Raw genomic sequence first — 9,757 nt, 5'->3', positions numbered from 1 at the left:
CACATGTAGACACCTACCTGGCACCTTTTACTCGCAAATTATTTACTCGTGAGTAAACTGGTGCTGCAGCAAATGCACGCGCAGATGCACTCTGATTAACGTTCTCCATTTTCTTCTCAACCCATTTTATCTATTTGTGAGACCTGCACTTTGCCTTGGCTAAGAAAAACTGGAACCTATATTGTCCATACACATACACTGCAGCATTGCCAAGTAAACTAATGAGAAGCCTCCTTCTGTATGATACCTTTGTAGCTATGCTGTATTTTTGCATCCAGAGGTTGATTTTACTTAAAATGTATGTCACATTTGTCTCTCAAGAGTAGCCTTAACCTAGTCTTTTCAGAGTTAAGTGCTTGAAATTAGACCTTTCTCCTCACTCTTAAGATGATTTAGTGCACCAATTCTTATGTTTTTATGTAATTCATTCCCCTGATAACTGTGAAGACCTCTTTTGTAACATGTCCAAGAGTTTTTCCTTTGTACCAAGCAACTCCCCATTCTTCATCATGGAAACTGATGAGGTAAAATAGCAACACAGCAAGTTAAAACGCAAAATAAAGAACAGCCTAGCTGATAAAAACAAGGCATATATCTAAAACATTACAAAATCTAAGAAGAGTAAACATGATTTCTGGAAAACATCTGGACAGCAAAGCACTGGGAAAAGTGTGGTATCCTGTATAGGGAAAATATACCCTTCTCTTATATTTGTCTAAGTACATTGCCCATGCATTACCACCAGCTGCAGAACATGCTATATTCCATACTGCCTTCATGCTGAATTCATCAACATAGATTGCTCTAAAGAGGCAGTCAATTTATAAACTTTAAACACTTTGTTTCTAGTACAGGAGCCTTTAAAATATGTATCTGAGTACCGGCTCTTAAGGCATCTAAAAAGGTGGAAGGAACTCAACTGTGATCTACACACTGAGGATTTACTACTGACACTGTCGGGGTTGATATGTGCAACTAAGCACAGGTGACACTCTGACACCCATGACATGTCTTGTATGCAATAGTTTATTCAAGCAGGTTATGGGTTAAATTGGGTCAGCTTGTAACAATATGAAATAATGTGTGACAGTGTTTGTGCTGTGCATCAGTGCCTGCAAGTAGTCCACAGATGGTATGTGTTCACAATTAATGTATTAGGCTGCACATGTAGCCTGGTTTAAAAGAAGCTACATTTAAGCAGACAGAACAAGAGCTATAAGAATGCTGGTCACAATTTCTTCCTTCCCCCAAAGCTTTCAAAATTATTTAATAAGAGTGAAGCCTTATTGAAAAAAAATACACGAGTGTGCTTTATAATTTCTTAATACACAAAAATGCAGTGGCAGGATAGGCCTAATTTTCAAAGTTCAGCATCTGTCACACTACTGGCTGAGGAGTTTTCCACCAAACATGCTAATCTTTCTCTGAGTTCTGTCTGAAATGTCTTGGAATGCTTCCAGGGTTGCCTCCTCACAGTCATTAAATTCAAGGATTCATGGAAGAACCTGGGACAGATTGTCTATGAAGAAAAGATGCTTTATAGATGAGGGGTGTTCCAACACCAAGGGAGCACTTCCAGCTATGGGAGTCAGGGGCTAATTGGGCAATAGGCACAACTATGTAACTGAGTTAATAGGGAAAAGGTAAAGTCATATTCCACCCCAACTTTCAGCTTGTCAAAAGCAGTGTGCCCATTACCTTTACCCCTTGACTTTCTTCCCTCCTTGGAGGCTTCAGTCTAAAGAAATACCTTTTATCCTAGTTAAATTTTCGTGAAGTGCCTGTAAAGTCTTACAACACTCAGAAATTTTTATCTCAGGAGAGGAGATGCAAGATGTGTACTGTGTCTCCAGAAGCCAAACCTGTGCCTCCATCATCCAAAATACTTTCTGAGGGTTGTGGTAGTATAAAGAGGTGCCCTGCTCAACACTTTGTAAAGTGGGTACCAGTACTACCCCTGCCAGAGGCACAATCCCCAGTAACTTTGAGTTGTGAACAGTACAGACACACTTTTTTTCTCGAACTGACATTGTTATGAAAATCTGAACAGAATTTCATTTCTTCTCCTGAACAAGGGGCTCCTTCCATATCTGAATTTATTCTGAACAATCTTTTGGTTGGGATTCCCTGATTATTCAAGAGCCACAGCATATCCCAAGATCCCTACTCTGCCCCTGTCTCTCACTCCCATTCTTGTTTTCCCACGTCAGCATTACCTTTGATCCCATCCACACTCTCTTGCTTCTCATTGTGCCTTTGCAGGTCTATAAAATGGCAGTCACAATGAACTGGTCTTCCTAGTTGTCCAGTTTAGCACACACCTTCCATTTTAATGTTCCCTTTGAACAAAACTCTCCATTTAGCACACCAGTATTGGATTCATGCCCTCTTGCTTCTACGGTTATATCTCTCTGAGCCTGTTTGTGAGAGAGTAGGTATGTTTGTGCATTTCACCTGAAAGGGTAATTGGGTAAAAAGGGTAATTGTATGAATCTAGCCAATGATGGTTGATTGTTCTTCAGTGGCAACAAGACTATGAACAATCACCGTATGTTTTTTACCACGGTAAAGCATCAACTTATTCAGTGATATTTGAAATACAAAAATAATTAATGATTTCACAGCTAAAGTAAAAAATATGAGCAGTTCAATTTTTTGAGTTATTGCATTAAGACACTGCAAATCCTGCATAAGAATGACCCATAGATTAAAAATCAGTTAGGAGCTTTATGGAACACGGAAAAGTGAAGTAAAATTGTAAGCTTAAATTTCAGAGATACCAGGAACACAACCTGAAAAACAAACAAGAGAGACAAAATCCCACTGGGTTAAGAGAGCTTAATCACATTGACCAGGTACAGATATTAAGCATAAACCAGTCTAAGTGATTGGAAACAGGTCCAAACCTGTTACAGAGCAGAAGTTCAGTGCAGATAGACTGGTTTAATAATGGCAGAACCTGATCTAAGATCAAACTCGATTGATGTGCACTCAAACTTAATTGATTTAGGCTAGACTGGTGCGTCAAAATTCAGTACCAGTTTGATACTGGGCCAGGAGGAAGCGAGCAAGCTATAGGATGTGCATCTCAGTACAGTGGATGCTGAGAGGAGGCCCTGCTTTCTAGCCTGGGCCTTGTTCTTTATAGAAGCAGACACTAGTCCACAACGCTACTCTATGTCCTTTTCATCCAATGACTTAAATGCATGAGGTAGTCACTTTGCTTAATAAGTAGTACTGGAGAGGAGCTTGGATAATGTAACCAGGTGTTAACATAGGGTTAAAACCCCTTGCGGGGGAGGTAGAGGGCTTTGGACCTGAGTGTCCCTGGACCTGAGTGTCTAGCTTCCTGGGCAAGTGCACTTGCCACTCCATCTTAGGGCTAAAACATAGGAAGACTGCTTTCTGATGTCTGTTAGTTGTGGGTTGTAGCTAGCTATTTTTTCATGATTTAGATCAGGAGTGGGCAAAATATGGCCCATGGGCTGAATGCAGCCTGCCAACTGATTGTATCTGGCCTGCGGATAGGTAGTCACCAACTCATGGGATCTGAGCCATGGGAGGCTGGTGGCTCTAGCCTGGCTGTGACATAGTGCCAAGCAGTGAGCAGGCCTGCTTCCACCCAGTGCTGACATGGTGGTGTCTGCAGTAGACCTGGGCAGATGTCCTGATCTCCACCTGGAACCTGCCAGATGTGTTCATGGCTAACACTGGAGCCCACCCAAGGCTGTTTCTGCTGCGCTGGGCAGATGCTGGTATAAGCTACAGGTTGGGCTGGCAGGTTCTGGGTTGGAGATGGGGATTGGAGCATGTACAGCTCTGCGCAGTTGTGGGAGAAGAGAGAGAGAGGGGATCAAGACATGCTACAGTTCTGGGAAGGGAGGGAGGGAAGCAAGCAAGAACAAGGAAGGATACAGCTCTGGGGAGGGAAAGAGGGGGAAGGGAAAGAGCGAGGAGGGGGGGGAGAGAGAGAGGGAGAGAGAGAGGGAAAGGATGGGGATCGGGGTGTGTTACAGCTCTGGGGAGGAGGAAAGAGAGAGAGAGTGTGGCCTTTGCAAGGATACCAAAACTCATTAAGTGGCCCTCCAGCCAAAATAGTTCCCTACCCCTGGCTTAGGTGCACTTACATGTCTAGAATAGGTGCGTGCATTTAGTTGTGTACCTTCCTGGCCAGGACATAGTGTATTGGACAAGTTCAGTCTATGCATGCACATATGTCCACATTTTAGAAGTAACATTATTACCTGTATGAAAGTAGCAAAAACACCACTGCTGTTTAGACACATAAAGGGAAATAGAATTCCACCCTAAAGTCCTTAAATGGGTAGATGATGCCTAGGAAACAGTGTAAATACAGTTGTAAGACTAGTTAGGGAAGGCAATATAAAATATTATGAATATCCACTATACTGACAAAAGCAGAATCTATGTAAGCACTTCAAGCCTAATTTTGACACTCTGACTTCAGCAGGACTTGAGGCTATGTACCTGTCTGAAAATCAAAATCTTTGAGATGAACACAGCTGGAAAAGACATTGAAGTTTCCTTTGTAGAAGGCCATATCAGAGCTGCAATTTAGCGTTATTTTACCTTAAGTAATAAAAGTAAGGCTGGGTTTTTCAAAGAAACGTAAGGGAGGTAAAGCTTCTAACTCCCCTTGAATTTTATTTGGATTTAGGAGCCTAATTCCCTCATGAGTCTTTGAAAACTCAGCCTATATATTTTGTTCTTCTCAGTATTTTCTGCCCTTCTACATTATTTATTACAGTCTAGAGTAGACTTGCTCTTAGGAACAATGCTGTTATTCTACACAATGTTTCGTTTCTTAATAATGTTACACCTTTGTAGCCCAGTGGTCATGCAAAATTTGGACTCATATGAGTTGTTTCTTTTAGAATGAGAAACTGCTGATGGAGTCAGGTATTCTTTGATGTAATCCTGTTTATTTACAGAGAATGAAGACAAAGTCCTGTTTTCCTGAGCACAGTAGGAATCAGACAGCAGGCAGTTTCCTTGCTTACAATAAACCTCCTTTCAGGTAGCAAGGAAAGCTTGCTCTCAGATTTCTCTCAGGGTCACACTACAGGTGTCTCTGCTTCTGTCCTCTCTGTCTGCATCTGGATGATCCCACTCAGACACATGGATTTCTCCAACCAAAACAATACCCCGTCCCCTTTGTTTGCATTCAGCCCTCAGTAATAAGCCTCAGCACACACAGAGTTCACTTCTGACTGGCCTTGCCTATGGTCTGTGCTTCGGGTGCTGACTCCTGTTGTTTCAGCTGTCCAACTGCTACAAAGAAGTTTCACTGTTTATCACATTTAGCTTCATTGAATAACGTCCATCATACTCATTAGACTCAACAAAGTCTAACACACCATACATTTTGTTTTTAAAGAGACTCACATTATTCCCTACTGAGAAGGAGCTTTATCTTCCTTCTCAACAGGCTTTTAATTGAATGATTTAATACATGGTTTCAGCAGTATGGCCCATATAAGTTGCATCCAAACCAAAGGGACGTTTATACTTAGGAATGCATCTTTTTAGCAACTGATTGATCTTTAAAAAAGGTGTGTCCTGTTTTTATTATGTTTTCTTTATCACCTCCTTTGAATGCTCAGCTACCTGGAGGGACTTCAAAGGGATCATATGCAGCAGAACTGTGAAAAACAAGTGTTCCCATGGCAAGACAGAATAAGCTTAAATCACATGCAGTTAAAGGTAGAGACTCAAGCTAAGCAATGTTACGTAAAATTGTATTGGGTCTCTGGAATAACTATGAGCCATGCAAGGCAAACAGGACATGGCTTATTAACTTGAGTATTCTTGTCCCAAAATATTTGGAACATTGTATTCACAAATATTTTTTTTTCAGGTCATACAATAGAAACCTACAATTATAGAAAATCTGTAAAATTCAAGTGGCCATTTTTAAAGTACACTATGGGAATTTGATTGCACTGAGAACTGGATACTTAGGTTAGGTACAGCCATTCAAAAAGTTTGAGGCAGGTTCACACTAACTTATGCAGGTTCCTCTAAGCAGACTGGGTTAGTCTGGGAGTGAACAGAACACAAATTCGCCCTTTAGCGGGCGGGGAGGGAGGCAGGCTGCACCTGCTGAGGCCAGCAGGTTAGAGGCATTTTTGCATGTCTCCTAGAAGGCTGTTGGAGAAGGCCAAGTGCAGCTGGCAGCTGGCCATCCCTGACTGGCCACTGCAGTGCCTCGCCGGAGCCCTGCTAGTAGCTGGCTGTCAGCCATGGCAGCAAGGCAGCAGAAAGGAGGGGAACAGAACCTGGCTGGGGAGCCAAAGCAGCGGGGAATGAAGGCCCCCGTATATGGACCTGGCCTTCAGATTATAGCATTCCCCTCTCCCTGCCTGGCTGCAGCTGTGTCTGTGCCTGGCATGGTGGGAGGGAAAGTCCCCCTTCCTCATGCTGCTCTGTCATGCAGGGAGACAGACACAGGGACACAGAGGCCAAGATTTGCCCCTGCCCCCCAACTGCTGCTGACAACTGATCAGAGGTAGGAGGCAGGGCTGGGGACAGAGCAGGCTGAGTTCTGGTGTGCTGCCATTCGAGGAGGGGTTAGCAGGGGCCTGCAAGGCAGACTGGGATGCTGGTGGACAGCAACCTAACTTGAGTAAAGAGGGGATCTGGTACAGAAGTTCAATATACTGGTCAAACCTAATGTGTAAGATCAATTAAGTCTGATACCACATTGATCCAAATTCATCTTAGACAAGGTTCTGGCATTTTTAAACCAGTCTATGTGCACTGAACTTCTGTTCTGTTACAGGCTTAGACCAGTTTCTGATTACTTAGACCAGTTTATGTGCAAAGTCTGTACCTGGCTTTACTTCCTTTATCTTTGAAAATGAAAATCCGAGCCTCAATTATAATACATTCAATTACCTATTTTTCAATCTAAATAAAATCATTGCCTACAATGGACTCAGGTCATTGTTAAGATGTCATTTCTCAACTTGTGAACTGATAGACACACTAGCAATACCAGCATTTTAAATTCAACATCGCAACACGGCTCTCTTCATTGAGATCTTGCATTAGCTATCCACAATAACCATGCAAGTGATAAAGTGCTGCAGAAACAAAATTGCAAGTTGTGAAGTTGATCTAAATCAGCATTTTTATATCTCAATAACAAAGCACATAATCTTTTTCGCTTTTCAATAATCCTTTCAGATCTGTGGCCTAGAATTGATATCAATAGCTTATAGCTAAAGTCTTATCACACTCCATTTAGTTTCCATGCTCCTTTCTATACAGAGGACAGATTTTCTGTGGCACCTTCTGCCCCATAGAGGCACCTAGAAACGGCTGCCAGGTGATACTTTCAGTAGGTGATAAGTACCAGAACCTTCACTGGGACTTCATTGGGCTCATTTGAATCACTTTTCTTAAAGAGACATCATGAACTTACATAATTGTTATAGTTCACAAAATTTAATGTAGTATTTTTTGTATCTGATACACTAGAGGCAACTATTCAAGTTTCTGCAGCTGCACAAGCTAAATCTTGGCACAATCTGCTAATATATCTTAGACAGAAATATGACCCCCATAAAAGAAGAGTATTATGAGCACTAAAGTTCTGCTATGTCTCAGTCAAAATATCAAGCTTTTTAGTGTACTATACTGCTCAGTATTCATGGAATAGAATGATTAAAGAACCACTATTTCTCTTTGTAAGCATTTTCAATAATAATGGTCTTTGTTTCTTTTTAGGTATGCACAAATTCACACCCCATTCAAACTGTAATATTATAAAACTCTGATGACAGGGGAAAAAAAGGATAGCTTTCAAAACAGTAGTAGCAAAAATAGGGGCTATTTTGCAATGGTTATAAATTTCAACAATCTCTTAAAAAAATTGTTCCAAATGTTCTAAAATACCTTTTAACTGATCAACGGCAGTATTACAATTGCTAAACATGGAAGATTTTGTACCGAGAATAATAACCAGCCTTAATATCTACTTCATATTGTATCTAGTGGTTATTTATTATGATTATTATTTATGGATTTTTGTAGAAGGGTTTACATCTGTCAAAACACACCTGTCAAAATTATGATATTGCTTATAACTTGGTAACAGCTCTTTTGGCAACAGTTTGCTAGCTCCTATATTATCTAAAACAATCAGCAGAAACTTCACAGTACTTTCTCACTGTTGATAGGTAACATTGTTCAAATTATCTCATCCACAGCCATTTTGACTGCTGAGAGAACTATAGCTTAAGATGGGGCTGCCTGGCTTCTAAGCAGCTGGGGATTGTATGTCCTGTGGGCTGCACTAACAGGGGCTGCACACCTCCAGGCTGAACAAGTAGAGGGGTTACAGGACCCCGAGCCACACATCACATGAACAACCCCTTCAGTGCAATAACCCTGTGTGGATGCTCTCCCCCCTACTGCTGCACTGTGTGCTGTACAGCATGGCCTCGTTCCAAGGACCCTGCACCACCCCATGCCATGCCTCCTGCTTCCTGGGGCGAGAGCAGAATGCAAAACCTGGAGGAGCCTTTGAGGAGTCCGGGAAGCCTGGGGGTGCTGACTTGGTGCAGCCAGAGTGATAGAAGGAGTTGCAATCGGGTGGAGCCTGGTAGGCTGAAGCTTAACCTCTTGTAGCGTTGCGTGCGGCCCACAGGCTGCCACTTGGACAGCCCTGGCTTACGCAAAATGCAGAGTTAAATGGGAGGGATCTTCTAAAGAAAACTTCAGCTTCCTTTATGTCCTGTAAATTAAAACCAAGTCCTCCCTTCTGCAATTTCATCTGCTTTCCAAAGGAAATGTAGAGTGGTTTATTTTGACGTGTTGATGTTAAAAACAGTTTAGCTTAATGCAGTGGTTCTTAGCCTTTTTAAACCCAAGGCCTATCTTGATAGACTCAATACTTCCCTTGGAAAATGGGGCTTGGCTTTCACTCATTTTTTGACTATGGAAAAATAATAAAGCAACTCTCCTGTTTCAAAGAACTCAGAATGACTGATGACTTCAAATCCTTTCAGGCAAAGCACAGAATTGAAAGCAGGTCTCTGTCCTGGGAGAGTGCTGTAGCCACTGGGATTTTCTATGAGGGAAGGGGGAGCACTATCACCACCATCTCCTCCCCTAACCATGTTAAGGAAGGCATGATTCCTACCTTCAGGAAAGGGAAAAAAATCCCCAGCAGAGGAAGGTGCCTTCTGAGAGTACTTGGTAAGATAGCTAAGCCCTAGGGAAGGGAGGGATTTAAAAACAGGTCTCATTATACTGGAGATCCCCCTCTCAGGGTGCAACTTTTAGACTGCTCCCTGCTTAGCATGCTGGTTATTGTGCATACCATTCTGTGGTGCAATTTTTTCCCCAAGCATAGTACAAATAACCTAAACTCCTAATTTAGTGTAGGGAAATCCACTAAGGAGGTAAGGGGAACCTATATCCTAGTCTTTTGGGGCTTTGGGCCAGCCATGTGGAAGCTGGATAACTGCATTGTACACTAAACATATATAAAATGGGTCGCCAACTGGTTAGAGAGTCGCACCCAGAGGGTGGTAGTGGATGGGTCCTTCTCGACCTGGAAGGACGTGGGAGGTGGGGTCCCACAGGGCTCGGTCCTTGGGCCTGCTCTGTTCAATATCTTCATCAGTGATTTGGACGAGGGGGTGCAAAGCACCCTGTTCAAGTTTGCTGATGACACTAAGATGTGGGGGGAAGTGGGCACAATTGAGGGGAGCAACAGGCTACAGTT

This window comes from Gavialis gangeticus, unplaced genomic scaffold (assembly GCF_001723915.1).
Source record: "Gavialis gangeticus isolate Ggan-Ray unplaced genomic scaffold, GavGan_comp1, whole genome shotgun sequence".
NCBI lineage: Eukaryota > Metazoa > Chordata > Crocodylia > Gavialidae > Gavialis > Gavialis gangeticus.
Note: the sequence above shows the minus strand (reverse complement) of the source record.